A 14,758-nucleotide genomic window follows, 5' to 3' on the forward strand; every position below is an offset into this window, starting at 1 on the left:
AAAATTGAATAAGCCTTAAACTAAGAACCGGGAACTGAACCAAATAGCTTAATCGGTCCTTATTCAGTTTGGTTCACTTTTATTAATAAATATGGTATCTAAAACGGTGTTTGGATTGTAACCGGACCAGAACTGAATAAATTGAAAATTGAATAAGCCTTATACTAAGAATCAACAATCGAACAGAATAGCTTAATCGGTCCTTATTCGGTTTGGTTCCAACTCGGTTTTTCAATCCAAACGCCCATCCCTACTTAGGTCATTATCAATAGACCCTTATATTTAGTATGTGTGTTGCTCTCCCATGCGTTTCAAAGCGAAACAATTACCAAACCAAGCCAAGTTGTTACACTTGTTAGGTTAGAAAATTGTTTCATATGAATTGTATATTATACATTACAAGGGTTACAACAGCGCTCCCAGTAGCATTGACATATATATATATATATATATATATATATATATATATATATATATATATATATATATATATATATATATATATATATATATGGCTTATCTACATTTATCAGAATTCAAACTCTTGAATTCTACCATTCAAACAAAGATTCCAATCGCTCCCACTTCTTTGACATATGTATGGCTCATCTTTGTTTCTCGAAATTTAAACTCCTAGAATTCACTCATTGAAGCAAAGATAACAATTTGTGAGATTCTCGATTTAGTGCATAAATGAACTTCGTAATCTTAGACATCCTTCACAATGTAACGACGTAAATTTTCAAACCAAAATTTTCAATTTAAAACACATATATCGCAATAATAAAATTCCAAAATGTCACAAAGTCAAATCATCAATTCTCATAATTAAAACAGTATGTATCAAACTCCAGGATCCTCTAAAACATAACTCAATCTCTGATGTGTGTACAATCAAGCCGGCGCCCTCCCGCGATCCAAATAAGAACCTGAAACACATAACACGTAACACGGTAAGCACGAAGCTTAGTGAGTTCCCCAAAATACCACATACAACACATATTAGCCACTCGAGGCTATAACTTTGTGGACCCTCTGGTCCTAACTCTGTGGACCCTCTGGTCCTAACTCGGTGGACCTTCCGGTCATAACACTGTAAATTCTGAAACACACATAGCATAAATCACATAGAAATAATGCAGTATATCACATCATATAAATAGCATACAAGGTACTCTGTCACACAACTCTAATTACCACTCTAGGTAAAGTATAGTGAGAAGACTCACCTCGGATGATGAACAACCCCTATAAACGCAACTGCTACGCACTGGCCTCTAACTCTGTGCCAAATCCACAATTAACCCAATTAGGAACTAAGTCCAGACTCTCACTCATTAGGTCTAAAGGAAGACCACTAACCGGCCCATTAATAGCCTAAAACCCATTGGGCCCACCAAGGCCCAATAATAAATGGGCTCTCCCGAGGCCCAACTCTCAAGTCCAAGAGGCAAGCCTAACTCAAGGGCCCAAGGCACATATAAATATTCCTCTGCTCCAAATCTCTAGCACAACAAGCCCAGACTCTAGGCCCAACAATTAAGGCCCAATATAAGACTTAGCCCAAAAAGTCCACAGTGGGGTTACGCGGGGCGTACCTCCCTTGGTACGCTCAGCGTACTCCAGTGTACACGAATCCTGATCGGGGACACAACCTAGTACGCGGGGCGTACTAGATTTACGCTCAACGTACGCCCATATTTAATTTTTCTACTCTTTTGGTCTTAATCAGTTTAGACCTTGACTCATATCACAGATCTGGACTCCCTAAAGGCTCTTACTCCATAAAGTCAATGACTTTAAGCCTTTGCATGGCTGAAAAGGTCACAAACACCCAAAACTCTCATTCTCTTGTCTCAATATGCTCCTAACTCATGCATGGCTCGATTTCAACATCCAAGACCTGATTTTTATGAATCCTCTCCACTAGAAACACTTAAAGGGACATATAATAGGCTCTAGAGTTCAACAACCCATAAAGCTTCAAGCTTTGGGACAAAAAACTCTAAAATGGACCCATAACAAAAACTAGCACAACAATAACCAAGTTTCAAACTTGATACCTCTGGAAGATGCACCAACAAGAGAAAAACATAGATCCAAAAGCTAGATGCTCAAGCTATTCTCTTTCAAAGCTCCTTCTTCTTCAAAAGCCAAACATAACAAGTCACCACCCCCACTAGATCCACATGAGAAAACCATCAAGATTCAAACTTTATGCTTTCTGGAGCTAGATCAACATGATTAGGGATTGGATCTACAAGCTCCAAGCCAAGCAATGCTTCCTCAAGGAACTCCTTCTTCCACAAATATGCACCAAAAACTCACTAAATCACCAAAATGCTCAAGAATCACTCAAATGGAGGCTTAGGATCGATTTCTAGGGTTTAGAGGGATGGAGTCTGAAGATATTAGGGTTAGGTTATAAGATAAGGAGCTTAAACAGGGTCCAAGACCCTAAAATAGGATTCAGGTCTGATTAGTGTACGCGCAGCGTACATATGGTACGCCCAGCATACTCCAAAGAACATTCGCGACTACCCTTGGTCAGTACGCCCAGCATACTCCAAAGTACGCCCAGCGTACTTGCTTCTGCACTAGTACGCCCAGCGTACGCTTTGTGTACGCCCAGCATACTCGGCTAAGCCTGCAACCACAAAACGTCTGAAGGCCATAACTTCTTCGTTATAAATCCGTTTTCGACGATCCTTATATCCATGAAAAGGTAACGAGAAGCCCTACACTTCTATCAACTTTATTCCTCCTGAAGCCTACTCGAACTCAGATCCAAAATTCATGAAAAGCCTGCACCAGCACCTTTAACAATACATTTGGGCTCTAAAGCACACACCGAACTCTTTTATCACACAACCTACCTTACCCATATCCCAAAAAGGCCTAAACCTTTATCCTTCAAAGCCTCAAAGCCTTCTCATACTCGGATTAAGGCCTACGGGCCCTAAATCAGAAAACAATCTGGAACAGGATGTTACAATTCTCCCCCACTTAAATTAGATTTCTCCCTCGAAATCGTTCTTTTTCTTCGCATAGATCGAAACAAATAACCCGAGATGCACAACCGGAAAATCTCTTAAAATTCAACGATCCTTTTCTAAATACATCCGAAACCAAATAGAAATTCCCAAGCCGAAGAAGGACGGACCCCTTTTTCCCGTGGAGGTATCTGCTCTAACTCTCCCGAACTGGAAAACTATAGTGGTCTGTCTCCCCGTCAGGCCGCCCATGCACAATATCACCCTGAAAATCGATCATCGAATAACAGACTCGGATAAAACACTCCCAACTTCGAGTACCAGGTCAGCTCCCGACCCAACGGTTGAACCTCCAACGACTACCCCTTGCACACCCAATAAAATGACTTTACAACCCTCCTGTTCACAATAGCTATCTCATCTCATCACGACACGCAAGTCACGTACTTCGCTTTTACCCCAAGAGAATACTACAACTTATCTGAAATCGTCTCTCCTTCGACCTTTGTCGTCTACCAACCACTGATTCCATGCGTTTCACGGTCCTTCCCATACCGACGAACTTACTCACTCTGGTCTAATACATCTGATGGAGAACAATACTTCTCAAAATGAACCCATCTACGAATCTGAAACCTCATCTTGCCTACTAAACACACGGACGAATCTAGACTCAAGCTCTAGAGTCGGATTCAACAACAGAATTGGACCCACTCAATTCCAATCTTGTACTCAACTCATGTCCCAAGATTCGCAATTCATGCGCACACCACTTCTCCTATTCACTTCGGTTGCGACAACCACAACTCGATTCAGAACATAACGATTCCCGGCAAAAATGGAGACCCCAGCCTTGCCCCTGGTTCGACCACCAAGCTCCCAAAAACTCAATATAAGGGTTACCCAAGCCAAAAACTCTTCTGCGTCATGCTCTGGTCAGAGGGTACTTCATCATAACACCCTCTCGCTGGCTAGTGAGTACTACGGCTCCCCGCAGCATCACAACAACCTCCTGCTGACTAGTGAGTACTACGGCTCCCTATAGCATCACAACAACCTCTCACTGACTAGTGAGTACTACGGCTCCCCACAACATCACAACAACCTTTCGCTGACTAGTGAGTACTACGGCTCCCCGCAGCATCACAACAACCTCTCACTGATTAGTGAATACTACGGCTTCCCGCAGCATCACAACAACCTTTCGCTGACTAGTGAGTACTACGGCTCCCCGCAGCATCACAACAACCTCTCACTGACTAGTGAATACTACGGCTCCCCGCAGCATCACAACAACCTTTCACTGACTAGTGAGTACTACGGCTCCCGTAGCATCACAACACCCTACTGCGTCCACTAACTCATGCTCCGCGGACCAACATCGATAGGTGCTCACACTTATCCAAATTATGCATCATAATTTCTGACGGCAACCGTCACGACCAAACCCCTTTTCGCTGCAATCCATATCCTTAAATAACGCCATTAGCCGAAGGGCTCCCACTGGAACCATAGATACTTGATACACCACTTGCCGTCTGAAACTCAAAACCCAAAATAATCCGAAATCCAAGGCATTAACTCGGATACCTCGGTACACCATCATAGAACGTTACGATGTCTTGCCTCAGCCACTGGTCTCCTACCTACGACATCATACTCTGATACGCAACATATCCCCGTAGAGTTCCTTTCATCACTGATCTTCCTGTCACGCAACTCGAAATTTCATAATATTCCAATTCTCAATTAAAACACGGTAAATGGTCAATGACTCAGAAAATGTTGACGACCATCCGAAACTCCCTCCTATAATGGTCAGAACTCATGCAAGCATACCCATAACGACCCGAAAGTTGGTTGCCTAATCAACTCCTGTCCTTCCCAACTGTATATACCTTGCTCTGCACCTCGCCTCGACCACCAATAACACTGGTCTCATGAATCCGTTCCGCGGGTCTCTATATCCAGTTCTCTAACCGCTCTTGAACAAATTTCTGATCCCCTCAATAAAATACCCGGTTCTCCCCCACTTAGGGTTCGACCCATCACCGATTGCCGCATTAACAATATATCCCACAGACTGTTTCTACCAGTAACATCGCACCTACTCTTGGAAGGTGCTACGCAATGCTCGATGATCTCCCCGCTAGAGACCAAGCAACTCCAAATACCCCGAATCTCAGATGAAATCTTCAGAAACTTCTCATCACGACTGCCTCTGGTCGTTCAGAATCTCATACCATCCCATTACCGGACATCTCAACTGCCCAAAAGTAAGCCTGACTCTTGATCTGGAAATAATGAACTTTCATACTCCTCATCCTCGACTCCTCAACCAACGTTCCATCACGTGAATTATAATAAGAGCGGAGACCTCATTACCATACTCGATACTCATCATAGACAATAAGAGCCACCACCCCGATATACTCGTCTTGATCGTTCGATGCTGCAGCTAATACATGCCCTACTATACTCAAATAGGGTGTATCCTTGTCCTTGACCATCTCAGTCCCCACTGACAACCTGCTCATGCTACATCATTATCTCGCGGCAGACATACTGCCAAATACTCTGGTGGAAGATCGCCACCAATACGGAAATAGCACAACTCTGGTCACAGAAAGTGACATCTCCTCTATCGTCCGATTGCTCAACTCAGACCGTACTCCTCCATATATCACCATTTTCTACTCATCCCTGAGTCTTGCGACTCCAACTGGCATCTTACCAAACATCCCTCGGAAACTAACTTGATTTCCCACTCAAGGTATGGTCCATCGAAACTCATTCAACATGGCCCTCTGGCCCCATACTCTTTCACGTCTGATCTCAGTCTGACCTACCACATCGGAATAACTGGTAATCCAGAAGCACTAACCGTCACGAGTCTTGGTACTCAAACCATGTGACCACCTCTCGAGCTGCTATGAATCATGGTACCCGAACCATGTTATCTCCTCTTAATCTGCTACAAATCATGGTACCCGAACCATGTTCTCTTTTCTCAATCCGCTACGAATCATGGTACTCGAACCATGACATCACTTCTCAATCTGCTACAAAGCATGGTACTCGAACCATGACATCACTTCTCAATCTGCTACAAAGCATGGTACTCAAACCATGACATCACCTCTCAATATGCTACTTAGAACCTCCGGAATACTCCCTGCATCGAGTAAGGGTCCTCTGCTTTTAGTAGTACGGGCCCATGACATCACCCCCTAGGCTCTTCCTAGGTCCTCACACTTCTCCACCATCAGCTGCTGAAGAACTCCTAATGATGCCAGCCTTCTACCTCCTGAATATCGTCATATTCACTTGGTAGTGACTCCCATCATCGAGAGTTCCACAAAGCACGAAGCAAGCAGCATTCGGGCATCGAATAATCTCTACTAACACGTAAAAACCCCTCTAGGCTATTATCCTACTTTCTCTCCTCATACTCGTAGGATATCACCGAACTCAAGCAACTTCACCCCCACGCAGGCATCCGACTACCCTCTCGGTAGACTCCACAAATGATCATCTAGGTATCCCTCCTAGATTACTCCTCTACTCAAATCTCTCTCTAAAAGGATTCCTGCCGGATACTCTTACTCAGCACATACTCGAAAGCACATCACAGATAACAGCAATTCCTAGGATAAGGCATCACAAATCAGGCCACTTTAGTCCTAAAATATGAAATACCTAGCCTATCTCTAGCATGCGTAATATCTCATAACATATCTCATAATCCAAAACTAAGGGTATTTTGGGAAATCACCGTTCGGGCTCTGGCTGATTGTACACACTACTCTTTCTCGTCTTCTCTTAAAAACTCTTGTTTGCTTTTAGAAAAATCATTTTCTTGAAAATTTTTCTCAAATCCTCAGTTTGAGTCCAGATTTACCCGAAGGTGCATCCGAATCCCTCAAACCAAGGCTCTGATACTAACTTGTAACGACGTAAATTTTCAAACCAAATTTTTCAATTTAAAACACATATCTCGCAATAATAAAATTCCAAAATGTCACAAAGTCAAATCATCAATTCTCATAATTAAAACAGTATGTATCAAACTCCAGGATCCTCTAAAACATAACTCAATCTCTGATGTGTGTATAATCAAGCCGACGCCCTCCTGCGATCCAAATAAGAACCTGAAACACATAACATGTAACACGGTAAGCACGAAGCTTAGTGAGTTCCCCAAAATACCACATACAGCACATATTAGCCACTCGAGGCTATAACTCTGTGGACCCTCTGGTCCTAACTCTGTGGACCTTCCAGTTCTAACTCTGTAAACTCTGAAACACACATAGCATAAATCACATAGAAATAATGCAGTGTATCACATCATATAAATAGCATACAAGGTACTCTGTCACACAACTCTAATTACCACTCTAGGTAAAGTATAGTGAGAAGACTCACCTAAGATGATGAACAGCCCCTATAAATGTTGCTGCTACGCACCGGCCTCAACTCTGTGCCAAATCCACAATTAACCCATTTAGGAACAAAGTCCAGACTCTCACTCATTAGGTCTAAAGGAAGATCACTAACCGGCCCATTAATAGCCTAAAACCCATTGGGCCCACCAAGGCCCAATAATAAATGGGCTCTCCCGAGGCCCAACTCTCAAGTGCAAGAGGCAAGCCCAACTAAAGGGCCCAAGGCACATATACATATTCCTCTGGTTCAAATCTCTAGCACAACAAGCCCAAACTCTAGGCCCAACACTTAAGGCCCAATATAAGACTTAGCCCAAAAAGTCCACAATGGGGTTACGCGGGGCGTACCTCCCTTGGTACACTCAGCGTACTCCAGCGTACACGAATCTTGATCGGGGACACCAACCTAGTACGCGGGGCGTACTAGATTTACGCTCAGCGTACGCCCATATTTACTTTTTCTACTCTTTTGGTCTTAATCAGTTAAGACCTTGACTCATATCACAGATCTGGACTCCCTAAAGGCTCTTACTCCATAAAGTCAATGACTTTAAGTCTTTGCATGGCTGAAAAGGTCACAAACACATAAAACTCTCATTCTCTTGTCTAAAAAATGCTCCTAACTCATGCATGGCTCGATTTCAACATCCAAGACCTGATTTTTATGAATCATCTCCACTAGAAACACTTAAAGGGACATATAATAGGCTCTAGAGTTCAACAACTCATAAAGCTTCAAGCTTTGGGACCAAAAACCCTAAAATGGACCCATAACAAAAACTAGCACAACAATAAGCAAGTTTCAAACTTGATACATCTGGAAGATGCACCAACAAGAGAAGAACATAGATCCAAAAGCTAGATGCTCAAGCTATTCTCTTTCAAAGCTCCTTCTTCTTCAAAAGCCAAACATAACAAGTCACCACCCCCACTAGATCCACATGAGAAAACCATCAAGATTCAAACTTTATGCTTTCTGGAGCTAGATCAACATGATTAGGGATTGGATCTACAAGCTCCAAGCCAAGCAATGCTTCCTCAAGGAACTCCTTCTTCCATAAATATGCACCAAAAACTCACTAAATCACCAAAATGCTCAAGAGTCACTCAAATGGAGGCTTAGGATCGATTTCTAGGGTTTGGAGGGATGGAGGCTGAAGATATTAGGGTTAGGTTATGAGATAAGGAGCTTAAATAGGGTCCAAGACCCTAAAATAGGGTTCAGGTCAGATTAGCTAACGCCCAGCGTACATATAGTACGCCCAGCGTACTCCAAAGAACATTCGCGACTAACCCTGGTCAGTACGTCCAGCGTACTCCAAAGTACGCCCAACGTACTTGCTTCTGCACTAGTACGCCCAGTGTACGCTTTGTGTACGCCCAGCGTACTCGGCTAAGCCTGCAACCACAAAACTTCTGAAGGTCATAACTTCTTGGTTATAAATCCGTTTCCGACGATCCTTATATCCATGAAAAGGTAACGAGAAGCCCTACACTTCTATCAACTTTATCCCTCCTGAAGCCCACTCGAACTCAGATCCAAAATTCATGAAAAGCCTGCACCAGCGCCTTTAACAATACATTTGGGCTCTAAAGCACACACCGAACTCTTTTATCACACAACCTACCTTACCCATATCCCAAAAATGCCTAAACCTTTATCCTTCAAAGCCTCAAAGCCTTCTCATACTCGGATTAAGGCCCACGGGCCCTAAATCACAAAACAATCTGGAAGAGGATGTTACACACAACCTAGCTTGGTTAGAATATGTGTTTATTCTCTATTCAAGCTTGTTTCTTTTTGAAGATCCACTTATGCCTAACAGTTAAGACTAAGTGATTGATCAACCAAGTTTCAACATACATGGATTGAATCTTGCTCTCCATGTCCTCCTTGCATCTTGCAACCATTAGGGCCTACCGAAGCTTTCGATAGCTGGTATACTTTAATTGATATCTACTAGTGACCCATTTACCTCAGTAATATAGTATCTATATAACTAGGTGTATGGTGTCGTCTGTAAAGTTTATAAGGAAGAGGTGGATATATATCAATTTCCTCAATAGCTATTTCAATATCGAATTGAATGATAAGGCCAACTTTGGGTTTTTAGATGGTTGACTCTTTAATCTTATTAAGATCAGTATGGCTCCTACTAGCTCTTTTGGATATCAGCTCCCTTTATTGGAATATTGCCCTTCGAGCAACAAACATTTTGTTCTCAGAAGGTTTATATTATCCAAATTCATCTTGGGATAACCAATGAGATAACACATCTTTATTCTAGGTTCTAGATTGTTAAGAGCTTCACGAAGAGTGTAAGCCTCCTAATTTTAGACTTCTATATTTTCCAATCGAGGATCAACCCTGATCCACATCTCATTGAGTGTCCTGAAAACCTTCTTAGTTGGTGCAACACTAAGGAATATTGAAAAACTATTCATGGTACCATTCACGAACTATTTATAAGCATCGCACAACTCATCAAGTACCAAATCAAACAATGATTTTTTCCACTATCCAACTAAAACTATTTGTGGAAGTGTTTTGGGTAGAGATAGCTCATGAAACTCTTTCAAAAATGTTGGGTTTATATTCAAAATAGTCCAATTATAAACACAAAATTAGATGTAATTGGCATTATAAGCATTTTTGTTTGAATAAACTAAAACTATTTTATCTCCACCAAGGATCATTTTTCAAGAACTTAGAAAGATTAAAAAACCAAAGAAGAAGAAAGTATAACAAAATTTAAAGACTTTGGTTCCTTTTGGCAATTAGGAAGTTGATAAAGATGGATTTAAGCTATAAATTAAGCTCTCTATAATGTATCCACCAAGCAAGCTTTGCACCGTCAAAATATGCTAGTAAACACTTGTTATAAAGTTGTTCTTAAGCTTTAACACATATACCAAATAAGTGCTTAAAAAGAAGCAACTTTATGGACCAAGAAGATGCAACAAAATTTTCAAGACGTGAGAGGGAGGAAGCCCTCTCATTCTTGGATTTGTAGAGAGAAAGGAGAAGTCTTTTGTGCCAAAAACTAGCTCTAACTTTTGCTAATATGCCTTTCTTTATAAATGCAAGTGTATGAAAAATCCAAGACACAAAATCAAAATTATAAAGTAAGGTATGATCTTCTTACAAGCATGCGAACATCTATTAAACAATAATAAAATAAATCCGATACATTATCCCCCATGATGAGTGAAAGAGACAAAACTCAATTTCTCATCACTTTATCTTTAACTAGTTAGTTACATTCCAAGTATACGATTACTCAAAGTGACCAAATCTTTGTACATAACTTAAATAATTATACCATATGATATATATTAACAGTTTTGTTCTCTTTATTATTATTTCCTATAAATAATAATTCTCAATGTATTGGTAAAACGTTGTTTACTAAAATAATGTTTTTCCAATTAAATACAAGTGTTGATATTTACTAATAATCAATTTATACTAATAAATAATCAATTAGTGGTAACTTGATATAAGGTGTGACCCTATAGGATCATATGTTATTAGAAATATCATTCTATAATGAATCTTAGGCATACAAGATCTTTCAATCTCCAACTTGCACAGGACTCATCACAGATTGATATTGATAGTGGTGACCCTCTAACAAAATTTCATTTCCCCTAATAACATATGAAGAAGAATGATATTCATCAACATCCAATTCACAAAAGGTGAAAGCTTCAATTATGGTAAGTTTATCAGTTATACCTTTGTTACATACATCTTGTTAAACATGAGACTTGGATCACAATCAATCTTATTTGGTATTCAACTTTGGGTATCATGATAGATGTCTAACTCTCAACACATAAGAGAAAAAAATCCCATCTTGACTACACAAGCCTCTTGCATAGTTCACACCATACTTGAAAATGGATTTTACAACTACCCGTTTAAGGATCAACATTTGACCATAACTAAGTGCAACACTCCTTACACTTAAGTCCTACTATGTATCTCAGGTTTTAAGGATACAAAGATAGTACCATTTAATCAATTATCGCTCATAATTGTGATCTATGAGATTATTTTCATGTGGGTGCGTTCAATACTAGTTCTCTGATAAGTACCTATGAAACTTAGTTACAACCACTTACTTACTTTCATCTGGTGAGAGTCAACCAATCTAATTCATATTACTTCATAATTTCTCCCATAATTATAACTGACTATGAACTTGTAGAGTAATAAGACTATCCATGGGTTAAACATGTTAATATAGAAGTCAACGAGTATAGATGTGATGATCATATCCCAATATATCAATACAATATAATCGTTGTTGTCTTAATGTTTCAATATTCAAATCAAAATCCCATTTATAGAAGAATGAAGTCCTATAGCTGAAGTGTGAGCACTCATACTTAGCTTAAAAGGAAGGACTGTATTAGTGTGTGTGACTAAATTTAATTTCTATGAATTCGCGAATATTATTATCTCCATATTTGACTTTACTCTAAGTATAGTTAAATATCTTGAAGAATATGATTGGTTCTCTCACATGATATAGAGTCTCTTATATTGATTAAGTATACTCTTGAAACCACAAAAATATTTCAAGTTTAACCCTGAATGGAAGGACTCAACCTAGTGTTTTAATGATCTAGTTCATACAATCATAATTCATTTCACCTTCTGAAGTAGCAATATATTCTTATTTAGTAGATTGTACGATTATGTTTTGCTTGGACCTCATTCCTACAAAACTTACTCTTCATTCTATAATGAAGTCATAATCCAATTATAATTCATAATTATATATATATATATATATATATATATATATATATATATATATATGTTTTGAAGTTAGCTCCTTGTGTAGCTCTTAACATAAAGATATTCTTCTAAACTGAATATCTCATAAATATTCTCTTAGTTCTTCTTAGTGTTTTAATGATCTAGTTCATACAATCATAATTCATTTCACCTTCTGAAGTAGCAATATATTCTTATTTAGTAGATTGTACGATTATGTTTTGCTTGGACCTCATTCCTACAAAACTTACTCTTCATTCTATAATGAAGTCATAATCCAATTATAATTCATAATTATATATATATATATATATATATATATATATATATATATATATATATATATATATATATATATGTTTTGAAGTTAGCTCCTTGTGTAGCTCTTAACATAAAGATATTCTTCTAAACTGAATATCTCATAAATATTCTCTTAGTTCTTCTTAGGTACTCTTAGAATATTCTTATGGTCATCCGGTTACTTACCCATGTATCCAATTGGTATCTTATGATATGTTCACCAGATAATCATGTACCTAGCCTTGTGTATAATATGACATAAATGATGGATTCATTTGCCAATAAAACTGAATATAAATCATTTTATCTAGCTTAAACCTATTTGTTAGGTCCTTTTTAAGGCGAGCTCAAAATGCTGCCAAGTGACAATGTCAAGAATCCTCGAAAGGAATCTTCTATCTTGATCTCTTTCAAGATATTGTCAACATATGCATAAAGACTTTAAAACTTTGTTATCCATCTTTATCTATCTCTATAGATTTTACATTCCAAGAATATATATTGTCATTCCTAAGTCTTTCATTCTAGAAATACATTCTGAGTCAAGGTGAAAACGCTCGGCATGGTCAGAATGTAAATTCTCATGATTAAGTATGTCTCAATCATACAAGATTAGGAATATCACTATTGCTCCCACTAGTTCTTAGTATAACAAAAATGTCACTTTCATTTTGATATAAAAGTACACCTTGTATGCATATATTAAAATGATGATTCCAACCTTGAGATGTTTGCCTTATATCCATAAGTGGATCTTAATCCCTATACATTTTGTTAGGATAACATGGATTAAGAAAACCTCGAGCATAATCTATATAGATATCTTCAAGTAGATGTCTACTAAGAAAAGCAGTCTTTCTTGAAATCTATTAGCTATATCTCATATTAAGAATACGAATTTATAGTAAATAATATCCTTGTTGAGCTAATCATAACAGCTTGTAAAAATGTTTGATCATAGTCAATTTCCTGAGTATGATAAAGACCATAGCCAATTACACGAGTATGAAAAAATCCTTTATGACAAGTCTTGCTAAATGTGTATAAATATTCATGTATTTATTCTTTTTAAAATAATCTCGTACTCCTTTTAGCCTTGCTATATGGTGGAAGATTAATCAAGCCCATACTCGATTATTATACATGGATTACATCTTAATTTTCATGACTCAAAGTCATTAAACAGATTTAAGATATGATATTGCATTTGGTAGATGATGGATTTTCCAGAAACCATTAAGAGAACTCATCAATGGAAGATTCAACATTTCTCAATTCATAGATGATTTCTACCACTAATGCGAATATTTTCTGTTTATGAGTAGCTATGATTCATGTTTAATAAATTGTTGTTAAAACTAGTGCCAACTGTTACAATATCAAGGTATTTTTCTTGAGCTACTCCAAGTTCCATATGCCTCCCACTTGCTTTTTCATTAGAAGTTTGTTTTCTGCTAACCCGACATTCAGAGGAATAAGAGAAATTATTCTTGGTAGGTTTGTATATATAACAATCCAAAAAACCTTCTAGAGTATTTTTCAAATATGTATGTAGTAGATCTTAGGGTTATAAGCTTTAGTATGATATATGATTTAAATCATAAAACATTAAATGAGATAAGGATGAAGCCTTTCCATGTTGAATCTTATTAAAAGTGTTTTATCTACTTATTAGTTGGTAATTTTATTCGAAGTAAGTAATAGTGATTAAGGTATAATCCCAAAAAGAATAAAGAAGGATAATTTCCACCGATTAGAAAGTAAACTTTAGCCAATAAGGTTTAATTCATCCATTATTGTCACTAACGCTTTAGATGGTTCTACTGGTTTATATCTCAACTTTATACATTTGAGAAATTCAACAAAGATTTCATAATTATGTTATAACATGTAAAATATAATAATAACTACTATAGTTGTTAATACCTTTGATTGGTATCTTACATTAAATCTTAGACATTCACTAGAAATAAAATCATACATCACACCGTATAGTTCCTTAATAATTATTTTTTCTATAGATTTGTGAAAATATCATTAGTAATATTTTATATATAAATAAGATCCACATATGTCAAATAAACTGCTTTATTTTCCTTCAAAGATCCCTTTCATGAAGTTGGAGTATACGTATTTCACTTGTATAATAAGGATAACAATGTTTTAGATAACCTTGATTCAAAACAAGTTCAAGTCAAAAGTGTTTACATATAGAACTTGTTATTTAG

Source organism: Lactuca virosa, chromosome 2 (genome assembly GCF_052849685.1).
Source record: "Lactuca virosa cultivar CGN04683 chromosome 2, Lactuca_virosa_CGN04683_v6, whole genome shotgun sequence".
Taxonomy (NCBI): Eukaryota; Viridiplantae; Streptophyta; class Magnoliopsida; order Asterales; family Asteraceae; genus Lactuca; species Lactuca virosa.